Source organism: Lissotriton vulgaris, unplaced genomic scaffold (assembly GCF_964263255.1).
Source record: "Lissotriton vulgaris unplaced genomic scaffold, aLisVul1.2 SCAFFOLD_890, whole genome shotgun sequence".
In the NCBI taxonomy this organism is placed as follows: Eukaryota; Metazoa; Chordata; class Amphibia; order Caudata; family Salamandridae; genus Lissotriton; species Lissotriton vulgaris.
The window spans coordinates 657,903-674,210 of record NW_028245569.1 but is presented as its reverse complement, the minus strand read 5'-3'; the positions used below and the strand labels follow the sequence as shown (position 1 = coordinate 674,210).

General features: G+C 46.8%; 1 protein-coding gene across 2 annotated transcripts in view; it reads right to left on the bottom strand.

Moving 5' to 3' along the window:
- PPP4C (protein phosphatase 4 catalytic subunit) overlaps positions 1–16,308 on the bottom strand; it is a 210,285-nt gene that overhangs the window by 148,989 nt on the left and 44,988 nt on the right. The gene's annotated exons all lie outside the window — the stretch shown is intronic.

The window sequence follows — 16,308 nt, the reverse complement described above, 5'->3', positions numbered from 1 at the left end:
TAGCCCTCTCCTCTTTGCTTTTCCGTGCTCTTCCCTCTGAGGGTTTGAGTGGGTGAGCACCTTTTCCTGTGTGATGTCACTTAGAGGGGGGTTGTTCACCGCCTCTCCTTCTCTGGCCCCCTCCGTTTCCTCTACCGCGAAAGGACTGGCCCCTGTTCTGGTAGTTAGTTTTGCTTCTGCTGACCCTGGTGACCTTGGTTGTCACTCTGTTGACCCTGGTGGAACGCCTGGTGTGGTTGTCCTTGCTGGTTTCCACCCCCTTCCGTTATGCCTCCGCGTAGTAGTGACTCTTCTCATCCCCCTGAATTGCAGGGCCCCCCCCATGGACCTTGCCGTCTTGTTGTCTTACTTCAGTTGGGTGAGTTTCTCATCAACTGGGGCTCCAAACAGTGTTTCTCCATTGAAAGGGGTGTTCAGGATGTTTTAAACCTCCGTCTTGAAGCCTGAGATCCTGAGCCAGGCTTGCCTTCTCTCTGTGATTCCTATAGCCATCACCCTGCTGGATGTTTCTGCCCCGTCCAAGGCTGTCTTCAGGCACGAGTTTGCGATGCTTTTCCCCTCTTCCACGAGGTGAGCGGCTCTCTCCTGGTGTTCCTCTGGGAGGTGCTTGAGAAATTGGTTCATCTCGCCCCAATGCTGGTACTGGTGCCAGTTGAGAAGGGCGTTGGAGTTTGCCATCCTCCAGTGCATTGCTGCGTTTCTCTCAATTTTTCTGCCTGTTAGTTCCATCCTCCTGCTTTCCTTGTCAGGTGGTGGCAAAGATGTTGGGACATTGGCTCTTCTTCTGGCCATTGCGGCTATAATCGAGTCTGCTGAAACTGTCCCCTGGATGTAAGGGGGGTTCTGGGAGGAGAACTTGTACTTTTTCACCGTCCTTGGCATGACTGACCTGCAGGTAGCTTGTTCTCTGAACGCCTCTTTGCCCTGTGCCATAATACTCTTCAGCATGGGCAGGAAGTGGCTTTTTGTCTGTGCGGGGAGCAAGGTTTCCAGCAGGAAATCTGCCTTAGCCTTCTCCTCCTGAAATTTGACTCCATAAGCTGCTGCAGCCTTCTTGACGACCTCATAGTAGGCCATAATGTCATCTGGCGGCGAAGGCCTCCAGGGGTATGTCTCCACAGCCTCCTCCGGGTTTTCGGCCTCTATGTCCTGCCAATCCTGGTCCTGAGCCGCCGAGGATCCTGAGTCGTAGCTCGAATGCAGGCCCCCATAATCACCCTCTGTGTAATATAGGTCCTCCTCTTCTCCCTGCTCCGAGGGTTCCGGAGTTTTCGGCGGCTCTTCGGCGTCAAACTCCTAGTGTTCTTCTATCTCTTCGAGGACCGCCGTGGGCTTCGAGGGGACCCTGAAGCTTTTCATTTTGACTTCGAAGTCCTTCTTCCTCTGGATGAGGTTTTTCATATCGGCCTCGAGCCTTCTTTTCTTTCTCTCCATCTGTGCGGCCAGCTCGGCATCAAGCGTTTCGGCCGCCCTCTTAAACGGCCCAGACTACGTCAGAGCGGCTCTCGGCTTCTTCTCCTTTGTCGAAGATCCCTTTTTGGGAGCTTGCTTCGACGACCTTTGCTTTTCAATGGTCTTTGCTGCCTGGGAGACCTTCTCGAAGGTTCCGCTGGGCTGTTTTTCGGGGACCGCAGTTTCGGTCGTCGAAGATTTCGACGCCGGTGCTCCCTTAGAGGTTCTAGACTCTGATTTTCAAGAGTCAGCCTCAGGTTTGAGGCCCTGTCGAGGGTTTCGGGGTCGTAGACTCTCCTACCTTGTCTGACAATTTCTTATTGGTCTCTGCGACCGTGGAGACATCTGGACCTTCGGCGATGTTGTCCTAGTCGTCGGTGGAGAGGCCCAGGTCGTAGAGCGACAGGGCCTTGCCCTTGCCCTGCATCGTGTGGTGAGCTATCCTCTGTTTTTCCCGAATCCTCCGCTTCTTCGGAGTGAAGACTGAGCAGGCGTTGCAGTCCTTGCTCCCGTGGTCGATAGGCAGACAGAGGTTGCAGACCGGGTGCTTGTCTCTCTGCGCGTACTTGTGGTTGCAATTACAGCAGAATTTAAATGGTGTGTTGTCCATTACTGCGCTCAGGGGGCCCCCTGTGTGCGCAATCTCTGTCGGACGCCGAAGATCTTGAGGTTCCTCTCCTTCTTAGTCGTCCCGGCTCTGATGATCTTCTACTGGTCTTTAGTTTTTTCCTGAAGAAATTCCCTTATTGCTCTCCTTTTCTCCACCAAAACTTCTGGAGCTTCACGCGACGATCCAGACCCAATGGCGGAAAAAAAAGAATCTGAAGATGGCACCCAAGGGTGGGAGCTTCCGCCGGAAGCATGCCGGCGTCACCGAAGGTACACCAAATGGTGGGACGTCGACGCCCACCTGGGCTACGAAAAAAAAAAAAAAAAAACTACGATTCCGGACCCAACCACCTGATTGCGGAATATGCACAGCATAGTGAATCCAGAAAGATTCACGCTGCAAAACCTTAGGTGTGCAAACTCTATGTCTTCAGGAGCCATGCTGTTAGGCTGAGGCTCTCTGGCTCTGGTTGTAGTACTTCTCCGTTTGGCATGGAGAGTAAGTATTTCCTTTTCCCAAACTTGTGGGGTGGTCCCTGTGCCATTTCCATTATCTGTGAGTACCAGGTCTGCCTGGCCCACTGGGGTGCCACCAGTATCAGTGGCATGTTGCAGGTTCTGCACTTGTTGATTACTCTGTGTATCAGTGGTATCGGGGGGGGAAAAGCGTAGGCAAATGTTTTCGACCAGCTTAACCATAGGGCATTCCCTTGGGATCTCTCCTCTGGTTGCCTAGATGCAAAGTGTCGGCATTTTGCATTCTGGTGTGTTGCAAATAGGTCTATTTTCGGCGTTCCCCAACTCATGAATAGCCTTTGCGTTTCCTGTGCATTGAACTCCCACTCGTGGGATGCTAAAGCCTGTCTACTGAGCCAGTCCGCTTCCACATGGTCCTTCCCTGATAGGTGTATGGCTAGCAGGTCTATTTTGAGTGAGATAGCCCATCTCCATATTTCCTGCGCTAGGTTGGACAGTGCGACAGATTGTGTTCCTCCCTGTTTGTTGATGTAGAACATAGTTGTTGTGTTGTCTGTTTGTATCAACACTCCCTGGTCGTACCGTGGTTTCTGGAATGCCTTAAGGGCAAGGAACACAGACTTCAGTTTCAGGTAGTTGATGTGTCTGACTGTATCTGCTGGATTCCACAGACCCCTCACTGAGTTTGTTCATGTGTGCTCCCCATCCCATCTGGGATGAGTCTGTGGTGATGGTCACCGTTTGGGTTGGGTTGGTGGTGTTAAGGGCCTCCCCCTTGTTATGTTCTCCCTGTTACACCATGTAATCTCCTCCTGCACTGTGTAAGTTACAACTACTAGATCTTCCCAACTTCCTGTGACCATTGCTGTTGTAGCCATTCCTGGAATGGTCTCATGTGGAGCCGTATATTTGGGACCAGGTGTATGCAGGACACCATCATCCCCATGATCTTGCTCGCTGTCCTCACGGTCAGAGGTCGCCCCTTCTGGTAGTGGAATGTCTCTTTCAGCAGGGCAAGCTTTCTCTTGTCGCTGGGGAACACCTTGCTCTGTATGGTGTTGATCTGTGCTCCTAGGAAGATCTTCACTTGCTCTGGTTCCATTGAGGATTTTCCCCAGTGTATGGAGAATCCCAGGTCTGTCAGGGTCTCTGTGACCCGCTGTGTGTGTTACTTGCATGTCTTGGGTGAACTTACCAGTCGTCGAGGTAAGGGTATACATGAATCCCTTCTCTGCGCAAGTACGCTGACACGACATTTGGTGAACACCCTTAGTGCGGACTTTAGTCAGAAGGTTAGGGCTGTGAACTGGTAGTGTTCTTTGTTGATAGTAAATCTTAGTAGATGTTTGTGCTGCCTGTTCATGGGGATGTGCAGGTAGGCATTCTTGAGGTCTATGGTGGACATGAAGTCACCGTCCCTTATCTGAGAAATGACCTCTTGGAGGGATGTCATTTTGAACTTTTGTGTCTTTATGTATTTGTTTAGGAACCTTAGGTCAAGGATGGGTCTTAGCGTTTCGTCCACTTTTGGAACTAGGAAATAGTTAGAGTACACTCCCTTGTTCCTTTCTTTGACTGGAACTGGCTCGATGGCATCCTTTCGGAGGAGTTCTTGTGATTCCTCTAGGAGTAGCCCTAGTTCTTTTCCTGAATGCGCCTTCCTTTTCGGTTTTCTGTTTGGTGGTTTCTTTTCCAGCTCTATGCAGTATCCAAACTGTATCCAAACTGTATGATGTTGAGTATCCATCTGTCTGTAGTCATCTTCTTCCACTCCTGGAAGAAATGTCTTAGCATGCCTCCTACTGGTGTTACATGTTTGTCAATGTTTGGCCCGTGTAACTCCCTCTTGTTGTCCTTGTTATGCTATACCCTCGGAGGGGTTGTGTGGGTGGGCACACTTGGCGTGACTGAGTCGCTTTGAGGTGGGTTGTTGGCCCACTCTTCTGGTCTGCCCTCGTCCATTCGCCCTCCTGCAAAAGGACTTGCCCCGAGGCTGGTACTGCCAGATTTGCTTTTGCTGCCCCCGCTGGGTTTGGTTGTCGCCCTGGTGCGCCTGCTGGAATGTCTGGTGTGACGTTCCCGGCTGGTTTCCACCCCTTCCGTTTGGTCTTTGTGTTGGGGTACCCATTCTCATCCCTCTGAATTGTAAGGCCCACATGGACCTTGCCGTTTCAATTTTTTCTTGAGCTGGGTGAGTTTCTCATCCACCGGTGCTCTGAACAGTGTCTCTCCATTGAATGGAGTGCTTAGAATTTTGTACTTCCGGCTTGAGTCCTGAGATCCTAAGCTAGGCCTGCCTTCTTTCTGTGATTCCTATCATCATAAGTCTGCGGGATGTGTTAGCCCCATCCAGGATCGTTTTCAGGCAAGCATTTGCTATATTTTTCCTCTCTTCCACCAGGTGTGATGCCCTTTGTTGGTATTCCTCTGGGAGGTGCTTGAGCAGTTGCCCCATCTCGTCGCAATGCTGGTACTGGTGTCTGTTCAGTAGCGCATTTGAGTTTGGCATGCGCCAGGTGTACTGCTGCATTTCTCTCTATTTCTCTCCCAGCAAGGGCCATCTCCTACTCTTTGTCTGGTGGTGGGCCTGACTACGTTGGGACGTTTGCCCTCTTTCTGGCTGTTGATGCAATAATGGAGTCCGCTGTGACTGATCCCTGGATGTAGAGAGGATCCTGAGAGGAGGGTTTGTATTTTTTCTCCGTCCTCTGTGTGACAGACTTGCAGGTTGCCGGGTCTTTGAACACCTCCCTCCCTTGGTCCATGACACTCCGAAGCATGGAGAGCAACTGAAGCCGAGTGGGATGCAGGGTCTCTAAAAGGAAACATGCCTTTGGTTTTTCCTCCTCAAATTTGATTCCATAGGCCGCTGCCTCGTTCTTAATGACTACGTTATAGGCCCCAAGGTCATCTGGTGGCGAAGACCTCCTGCCATTCCAGGTCTTGAGTCATCGAGGATGCAGAGCCGAAAGTAGTTTGCTGGTCATCGTCTCCTTCTTCCTCATAGTATAGGCCCTCTCCATCGAGGTGTTCCTGGGGCTCGGAATTTTCGGCGGCCCTTCGGCGTCGAACTCCTCATCCTCTATTTGGACGATCGTAGTCTGCGTTCGACAGAATCATGAAACTTTTCATTTTCTCGTCGAACTCTTTCTTCCTTGGCAAGATGTTCTCCATTTCGGCCCTTCTCTTTTTTTCTCTCCATCTCGGCGGCATGCTTGGCGTCGAGTGTTTCGGCCGATATCTTCGACTTAGTCGTCGACGTCGAAGCGACCTTCGGGTCCTTCTTCGCAGTCGAGCGGTCCTTTTCAGGGACGTGCTTCGACGACCTTGGCTTTTCGCTGGTCTTTGCCGCCTGGGAGTCCTTTTCAAAGGATCCGCTGAGCTGTTTGTCCTTGGATGCAGCTGCGGCCACCGAGGTTTTCAGCGCCAGTGCTCCCTTAGAGGACTTAGACTGTTTTTCGAGAGTCCTGATCGGGCTTGCGAGAGTCTGCCGGGGGTTTAGGGGTCGACGTCTCTCTTACCTCTTTAGATGCTTTCTTATCGGTCTCTACGACAGTGTAGTCATCAGGTCCCTCAGCGATGTTGTCCTCTTCGTCGCTGGAGAGGCCCAGGTCCCGAAGCGACGGAGGTTGGCCTTTGCCTTGCATGTTGTAGTTGCCTCTCCTCGGTCTCTCTCTAACCCAGAGTGTCTTCGGGGTGAAGGCGAAGCAGGCGTTGCAATCCTTGCTCTCGTGGTAGACCGGTAAGCAGAGGTTGCAGACCGGGTGCTGGTCCTTCTGTGCGTATTTGTGGTGGCAGTTACGGCAGAATTTAAAGGGTGTTTTGTCCATTCCTGCGCTCAGGGGCCCCCCCGGTGTGTGTATTCTCCGTTCGACGTCTTAAGATCTCGAAGTTCTCCTCCTTCTTAGTCGTCCCGGCTTGGTGATCTTGTTCTTCGGTATCTTCTCCAATCTTTTCTGTGAGAATTTCACCTTTTTCCTCTTCTTTCCTCCAAAAAACTCTGGAGCCTCTCAGTGACGATCCAGACCCAACGGCGGAATAAAGAATCTGAAGATGGCACCCAAAGGTGGGAGCTTCTGCAGGAAGCGTGCCGACGTCACAGAAAGTCCACCAAAAGGTGGAACGTCAACACCCACCTGGGCTACGAAAAGGAAAGACTACGATTCCGGACTAAACCACTAGACCGCGGAATAATGCACAGCATAGTGAATCCAGAAAGATACACGCTGCAAAATTGTTAAGCGACATAGGATTCTCTATATTTAGCGATATATATTGATTCTGCAAGAGACATGTTTGACATTGCAGTAACATATTACACTGGCTATGAAGTGGGAGGGGATGGCTTTATTCGGTCTTTTACTCATATGCTAGGTGGCATCAATCTGTGTGGCAGGTAGAGTCCAGTTTGCATCTATAGATGTGAGGTCCGACCGTATGAGAGGTTTCTTCTGGTTAGCGATGTGTCTGCTATGCACTATGTTGAACATCTATGCCCCAATTTGGTAGATAGGACATCTTCCCTAAACTGCAGGACCTGGCACTTTCACATGCAGGGAATTTCTCAGTCATGGGCGGAGGATTTTAATGGTGCGATGTCACCTAAGAAAGGCAGACACATACAAAAATGAGACTCAAGTCAAATAGTGGAGATCAACCAGTGACAACTGACCAATATGTACAGGGAAAGGCAAATGCATGCATATATTCTTTTTTTATTTGCCAAAACATGGCTCCTACAATCGACTGGACGACTTTCTTACCCTGGACATTTGCATGGACTGCCAGTATGTAGACTATATGGGTACGACTTTTTCGGACCATTCCCCGGTGGGTGCTGACATTTAAACAGTGTCACAGGAAAACCTATATACCCACATGGATAAGGAGGACTGGGGATCTCCTAGATGGGAGAGACATAACAGATTATATTGGTGTTAATTGAGGGCTTGACAACCAAGAGTTACTGAATGGAAGGCGAGAAAGTTAGTCTTACGAGGAACAGCTATTGGTAATACAGAGGTGGATGCTGGGCAGGCTACGGCCATTTTGGAAGGGGAATATGACAGACTGAGTAGTGAAGGGGACAAATCCGGGGAAATGCTAGCCTGAGTGCTCCGGAAAGAATCTAGACACTGGGGGACACAGTCATAGGACACAGGAGCCCATAAACTGTGCCTTTCTGGATCATTTGCTGCGGGTGTATGCAGGTGAGATTGCGCTGGAAAGAACAAATGTGTCAAGATTTGGATGAAGACTTTTGCTAGTAGGGAAGTTCTAGATCAGCCTATGACGGCAAGGAATGGAGTGTGGCACTCTGAGATCTCTAGACTGGAAGACCCGTGGTAAAGACAGTTTCACCTGAATTCTATTGTCTGGCCCCAAGTCAGCTGATGGATAAACTGCTGGAAAATGAAGAGGAGCTGTAACGAGAAGACTGCCTGCCAAGCACGATTAGGGAGCCACTAATGTTGAAGATAACCAAGACAGGAAAAAACCTTGGCGAGATTGAGGTCTTACGGAAACTTATCTATGATCAACATGGACACTAAATTCGTTAGTAAGTTGCTAGCTTTCTGATTGACGCAAGGTACATCTGTGTGGGACCACGGGGATCGGAATTGAGTAACTATGTTAAATTTCTTAAGGCTGGTGCATTTAGATTATCATTTGCACACAAGAACTGGATTATGAAGTAGCTTCACCGGATCTCAAGAAAGCCTTTGCTACTCTTGACAGAGTGTATGTTCCAGATACTAGAGGTAATGAACTCTGGGCCCTATTTTATGAGATGGGTGTGACTGCTATATACAGGGGTGTGGCATTTATATAGCCAAACTACCAGGACAATGTTTGGGGTCAAGGACATCAAGTTTTCATATTTATTTTGTTCTTGAGAAACGTTGGCCCAAACCCCTGCAGCACAAACCCTTTGGCTGCCAGTTTACAGTACCACATTATGGATCAGGGAAAGGCATTGTCTGCAGTTAAGGAAATATATGTGTCTACGTGTTGATACTGTTCGGACTTGTATGCATGGTTAATTAATACAAAGCATTACTAATTCGGGTGAGTGCTTTAAGGAAATGTTGTACGCTCGGACTGCACTACTGACCGTGGTTCCAGTGTAAAAATGTGTTCCAAGTTTGCAAAATTAACAATGAGGCTACTTGCACTTCTCCCAGAATGCTCTCTATTTCGATTCAACTGTCTGTAGGAGCTTGAAAGCAAATGATCCTTTGTTTCGAAATAAAAGGTTTACCAAAAAAATACAACTAAGAAAAACCACGTTTTGCTAAACTGTGACATTGTAACATTTCTTTGAAGCATCATTTAGTAAAATGTGTGGATCCACGCTAGTATTTACCGAGAATATTCATAATGGAAAATCATTGTAACCAGTATCAAGATAATGGGAAAATGAACATAAACAAGCATTGGCAAACCAATAGGTTTGGTATTGGTGGTCAGCCTTTTGGCTGTCAAAGAGTCTTGTTTTGATATGGTTTTTGTAATACTTTGTGGGAGAAGCCAGGCCTTCCGCAATAGAACAAACATTAGTAAAAAGCACTAATACTTTTTGGTCTCAAGAAGCACACATCACCACAGCAGTGCCTGGCACTGAACAAAACAACTGTGCTGATAGCTCCTTGTGAAAGAGCGGTTGGCAGTCTATCTAAAGATAGAGGGATAGAATTTTAATAAAACAAAAAGGTCTTGGTTACCTCCAGATCTAATATGGGGCCTGATTCTTAAAGAAATTCACAAAATTGCACCTATGGTATGTCCTTGCATTAGTGAACATTTATGCCTTTCGTGAATTCACAAGAACTTACAGAAGTAAGCCAGGAAATCGTACTCCTAGAAAATATTTGTGAACTTTTTTGCATGTTGCCACAACAGTATTTTGCAGAACTGATACATTGACCACCTTTCCACTGAACAGATTACAACCCAGGTTTGAACAGGTGTCTGTATCATAAATCCTTTTATATATCGCACCGTCGAGCAGTAGCAAATGTTATAGGTCCTGAAGAAGCGGGAGATACTTTTGATCTTTAAGTTACCGCAGAAACATGTCGACCATCACATCGGGCCAGTGACTATTAGGGTTAATCACTGGCAACTTTGCACTGAATTGTTTTTAGCTTTGGAAATGAACGGCACCAGAATAAAGTTTTTTTGCGTTCATTATTCAATTTTATCATAGAGCACATTCTTTCCTTTTTGGTTCTCACAACTATTTTTTGCACTGCTCCTCAGTTACTACACAACACTTCCCTTTAAGCCCTTAACCTCACAACAACAGCCTTTCCCACAGAAGGTGGCAACAACTAAGACTCTCCACTCTGGGAAGTGGTTCAAATGATGAAAGGGCGGCAAAGGGCGAGTAACTGATGGATATCTTCCCATACAGAGCGATATCTTGTTGTGTGCTTTCCTAACATCTCCAAAGAACATACTTCAGTCATCCAGACACATTCCGACACATAGTTGACCCACAGTTACTCTTTTTTGTATTGTTCATTTTAAGGGAGCTGTAACTGCGTGGTCGGTAAATATTCCCTAGGACCCTCCGTTTATTTGTCTGTTATTATGCTCGAATTAATCTCAGCCACTGGCAATTACTCAGGCAGCATCCAGGTCCATCCTAAGTTTGAACACCATGTCCCCTTAGTTTTGACCCAGCCATATGCAAATCAGTCTGGACCCTGTTGCAATGTAACAGTCCAGCTTGAACTGCCAGGCGAGGTCCGCCCTGATCTGGAAGAACGGTACCCCAGGGCAGGTATCGCCATTATTAGGGCTCATCAGCCAGGTATAGCCTGGTCCTAAGTGGGACGGGTATGCCTAGACATGGGTCCAGTGCAAACTGAATCACTGGAACAAAGCTATACTTGGGTGGTGAGCCCCAACAAGGGCAAAATAGATCCTAGGTTGCGTGTGTCCCGGTTCAGTTTAAATCTGCATTCTAGCTATTGATCCTTGCAGAACATGGAATCGTAAGACACTGGAAACAGCCCCAGTGCTTCTCCTTGCAAATGTGGTACAAATATTGGAATAGTTCTTAGCAGAAGAAATCCCGTTAAAGATGGTGCATGCAGATGAAAAACCATCAGATGATCACCAAAAATAGCGCGAGATTATGGACATACTGTTGGAAAGGGAATATTTTTCTAGCACCTCACAAAAAAAAACCAAACCTCACAAACTTTACATCACTTTAACCTAGTGGGTGTCAAGTTGTGCAGGTAGGTATTCACATTATAACTGGGTTGTATATGCAGTCAGAGTGGTGTTTTCTTGGTCAAATGCTGGCTGATGGGGTTCAAAATATTAATGTACAAAAATAGAATAAAACCGGTTAAAAGAATAACGGAGACGGTAGTGGGAAATGTATTTATTCCATTTTTTGTCTCACATAAAAATAAATCATGAGAAATTTGCACCAAAGGTGGGTAAATATTCAATGATAACCAATAAGGATACTCAAGTGGGGATTCTGCCTATAGGAATGACAAGAAAGAAATGCAAATTTCAATTGAAGATTCTTTTTAACAGTATTTCAGATGATATTAAGACCCTCAAAAGGATCCTTGCAGGACACAATAGAGGACCCTTTTTTTAGGGCAATAATAAAAATGACTTTAGAAGCTCTGGAGGAATCGTTAAAATGAGTGATATGTTCGAGAGAAACTCTACTATGACTGAAGATAAACTTACCTCCTGCAGTACCATACATAGGTTTGGCTCACTGTAAAATTGTGCAGACCTTTATTTTTCTGAATGTTGCGATTACAGAGAAAGAACTGCTCCTGTAACTTCCAATCAGGTTCAAACATTTCTAATAGTGCTCTTGAAAAAGTCTGCTCAATTTGTCAATCACTACTCTGTTTTTCTTTTAAGTTTTGAGTCATACCCCTAGAAAGAATTAGGGAGGCCAGTCCATCTTCAATTCTATAATGGCACACTCACAGCATTAAGTGGTGGCTTAACAAGATTGATACTTTTTCAAACATTGATATACTGCTAAATCAAGAAACATGTTAGACTGACTGTCTAAAATGGTTAAGTCATCAGCAAAGTGCAGTTAAGGTGTCCTCAGGCATCACTCGAGAGTGCGGACATTCTTAAACCGTAAAGAAGTACAAAGTGAACTCAACGTTATCTTTAGAAGTGTGAATGCGGTCTAAATTTTGATTGTCAATAATAAAGGTTCAGTGTGAGATGATAAACATATAAGATCCAAGATAAACTTGTCATAATTTCAAACATCTGTGGTTTGCTTCGAGAGATCAGATTAATAGTAGTAACTTGTCCCATCTGTACACTTGGTTGGCATGTTAAAGCAATGGGGAATGAAGAGACAATAGAACTTGCTTCTTGAAGTAGGATTCAAACTGGATAAAAAGAAAAATATGGGGCTTGATAGGCATGGTAACAAACTGAAACAGTTCTTAGAACCAGTGAGCCTAAATCCTGTTGGATTTTGGTACCTAAATGCATGTGTGGGTGTATGGGGAGGGTGTGCGGGGAGGGGATGGGTGGGAGGGGATGGGTGTGAGGGGAGGGGGTGAGGGGGTGGGCGTGTGTGGTGGTGGTGGTGGTGGTGTGGGGTGTGTATGGGGGTGTGTATGGGGGGTGTGTGGGGGTGTGTGTGTGTGTGTGGGTGGGTGTGGGTGGGAGTATGTGAGGAAGGTGTGTGTGTGGGAGGGAGGGGTGGGGTGGGTGGGGGGTTGGATGTGGGGGTTGGGTGTGGGGTTGGATGTGGGGTGGGCGGTGTGGGGGTGAGGTTGTGTGTGTGGGGTTGTGTGGTGGTGTGTGTGGGCGTGTGTGGAGGGGAGGGGGTGTGCGGGAGTTGGGGGAGGGGGTGTGTGGGAGGAGGGGGTGGGTGCGTGGGAGTGGGGTGGATGCGTGGGGAGGGGGTGGGTGTGTGGGGAGGGGGTGGTGTGTGGGGAGGGGGTGGTGTGTGGGGGAGGGGAGGTGGTGTGTGGGGGGTTGCGGGGCATGTGGGCAGGCGCATGGGGGATGTGTGTGTGGGGGGGGTGGGGTGTAATGCTTTAAATGAGAAGGTAAAATTCCTGTTGAATGCAGTATAAATAGAAAATCCAGTATGCTGCTTTTATTTGATACAGAATCTCCAGAAGTGCCACTACCAACTTTTTTTTAAATACTGTAAAGATGGAATAAAAATTATGTATTTTATGTATTTGTATTCGTTAATGTGTTAATCAGGACCATAATAGTGTAATAAACGGATATTCCATAACAATAACGATTCATTATTGAGCAGCAGACTTCAAACTCATCATGTCAAGCACTGACCCGAATGCTAAACCATGACAGTAACCTTGAAGAAACCAGGTCTGAGGAGTCAGCCCCAGCGTTTATTACTTGGTTGTAAAACCAGCATTCATTGAGGAAGTCCTGAAAATCTGGCTTATCCTTCCTCTGCAATGTTTGAGTCGCTAGTGCGAATCCCAAAAGCAGACCTGCCAGGTGTTTGGGATGGACTAGGGAGTCTTTCTTCTCCAGGTCAACGCCCCCTCTGTCTCAAAGAACGGAATACCTTAAGAATAGTAAAGTAAAGCAGAACTAAGAACCTTCCACAAATGGCACACTATAATTAAGGCTCTCAATGTTGTGTTTTTACCGATTTTTTTTAACAAATATAGAAAGAAAAAAAACTATTGTCCTGACTGAATACATTTTCTTAATATGGAACACAGGTTTTCTTTTGGATGATACTAATGTCAATCATGAGTGATAGGACAATAACTGTGTAGATTGACAGGTATGGGAGTTAAAAAAAACCAAATCCTGATTAAGCTTAAATAACTGCAGCAGTACAGCGGTTTAAGCGGTTCTAAAAATCAAATGTTTTCAAATGACAATTGGTGGTCACATTAAACGAGAAGGACACAGCCCCCACTCGTCTTTGCCCTTGCCTCGAAGAAGTGACTAGATGGATGCAATGTTCCATTGTAAAACTCAATGGAGAGAAAACCGAGCTCATACTCTTTGGCAATTCCTCCCCTTCTGAGGTAGCTTTCTCGTGGCCAGTATGTATGGGTCCCGTCCAGGACCCCAAACCGGAGATAGAGCTTTGGTTTCTGGCTAGACTGAGCTTGGCTTCAAATCTAAAGCTAGAAGGGTTGTTTTATCTTGCTTTGGCATACTAAGAATGTTGCGCAAAATACTCCCTTTGCTTCCCGCTCAAGCAAGAAAGCTTGTAGTCCAAGCGCTTATTCTATCTCGCTTGGATTACGGAAACGCCCTGTATGTAGGCGCCGCATGCTCGGTCCTGGCTAAGCTTCAAACAATGCACATTGTGCTGCCAGGACACTCCTGGGCACTCGGAGCCGTCAATCGGCCAAGTCGGCTTTAAGGGCTCTTCATTGGCTCCCTGTGCGTAAAAGAGTCCAATTCAAAGCCCTGTGGGTTGCCCACAGGCTGATTGGAGGAAAAGGACCAATTATTATTTCCTCTTTGATCCAGCACTACCATGTAAACAGGCGACTACGCTCAAATGACCTACGGCTGGCTCTCGTCCCCAGAATCAAGAACGCTAGAAGCTGGGCTGCCTTCTCTCATACAACGCAATCAAGCTTTGGAACTCTCTCCTGCTTCAATTGAGAAAGAAACCCAATTAATTATATGGCATTCCGTAGGATGCTTAAGACCTTGCTTTTCCCTAAATAACACCAGGGCTCTTCTTTGAATAACGTCGCTGCTGCCTGATAATGCTCGCAGCGCTGGGATGCCTCCGGGTAACCATGCGCCTTATAAATGATGTTTTCATTTCACTGTAAAATGCTACAATCCATTGGACATTTAAACATGAGTAAACATTTGACAGTTAAATAATGTGGAAATGTACCCACTATCACTTCATTTTTTTTTCTCTAAGCACAAAATAAAGATGGATAAATACAGACAGAAATGTCAACAACATAAATACCATAAAATCGGGATCACTAGGTCTATAACTTAACCTCTTTGGATAGAGGCGATACCAGATATTGAACTGCTTTCCTGAAGCAGAGTAAAAGGATGCTGGAGTCATTTCTCACTGAGTTCTGCGTCTTATGATGCAGCACGCCACATCCCAGTACAGCACGGCCTAGGTGTCAAGGAAGACGTGTGGAGGTCGTGCAGCAGAGGACTTGAGTGTAGAGTGCTGCAGCACATGATTGAAGTGCATTAGAAGCGCTCTAGGGCCATAGCACTGAGGCTGTAAGAAAGGCTACTCGGAGCTGCTGCAGGAACACAATACAGCAATGCTTAAGTTAATGTTCATATCTAGCACAGACCTCTGGATAAGCAGACAACAAAAAATCGCTCATTACCTGAAGCAGGTGCCAACTTTACTGAGTCCATCGGGGACACAAAGGATCATGTTCCTGTTCCAGCTGCCAACACTCCCCACATAATAGGCATGGGACGGCACAAGAACAATTATTACCAAAGACACCCATCACACAACCCACTCTGTAGAGCTACTCCACCCTCCTCCTGTCTCAGCTAGACACTTCCAAGATGTCAGGCAGGAGCACCAGAACTACGCTCAAATACTCCTGCTAGAGCTGCACAAAGATGAAGACACCAAATACTCCTGCTAGAGCTGGGGCAGAAACACAACAATGCAGAGAAAGGCTCACTATAAAGGCCATTCAAAGTGACACCGGCTGCCACTAGCCTCGATGGAAACCGAGGAACTGCGGTTCCCAACAATAACACACAGCAGTCGCACACTTACAAACTGGAACCGCAGATGAGACCAAAGACTCCCCAGACCAAGGCTGCCTATAAACGCAGAGATGGGCACTTTTCCAAACGACCACTAGGAACTTACTCAAAATTGCTGTGAAATCACCATAATAACCAACACTGTGTTGATTATTTACTGACACTTTGTTAGTGCATGTTGTGGACTGATGATATTACTTTCCCACTTCTGACATTTAACTTCACCTTGACACGGCTGAGCGAGAATTCACAAACGACTAGCTCAGCATCTGGAAGTTTACATTCCTTGAATGTTTTCAAGGTCCTCTTTCGAAGTGCGCCTGCTGTCAGTTTTGGTTTCTGTTTTGGGTATTGTCACTTGAAACATTTATTAAGAAACCTATGAAATGGTCATAAAAATCAGGATAGGTTAGCAGGAGGTGATCACAATAAATGCAGGAGAACTGCTGCCGCTGTGCACAGTGATTTCGCACTATTTTCTATAACAATACGATCAGATCTTACATGGGCATACAAATAGGCCGCGTTATCTTTGGCCCAAAAAAAGGTCAGAAAGATCATTGCATTTGGAATGACATATGAAAAGTGAGAGTAAAAATAACAGTCATAATAGCCTTGTAACAAACATCGATAAAATAGGGATTGGTTCTGAAATATGGGATGGGTCATAATCTACTGATTACAAGCATTTTGATACTGAAACTGTTGGACCCCAGACTTTGCTCAGCGAGAGCCAATTAACGCTCACCAACCCTGATCCCGTTGATGTTTGCTAGCCACAGTCTGCTCGTGCCCAGAGGTATTACCCCCCTACTCCTGACACAGCTAGTAAATCCTCCACGTTTTTACCGCCTATCAGCATGTGACACACACACACACAGGAAGCAACTCATCCTAGCCATCATTCCCAGATATTAAACATGCAGACCACAAATTGCACTCCCCCCTGCTTCTTCCTAAACCCGAAAGCCTGACTGCGCATCCCACAGCCATCACATTGCTAGACTTGCAGTCTCTTCC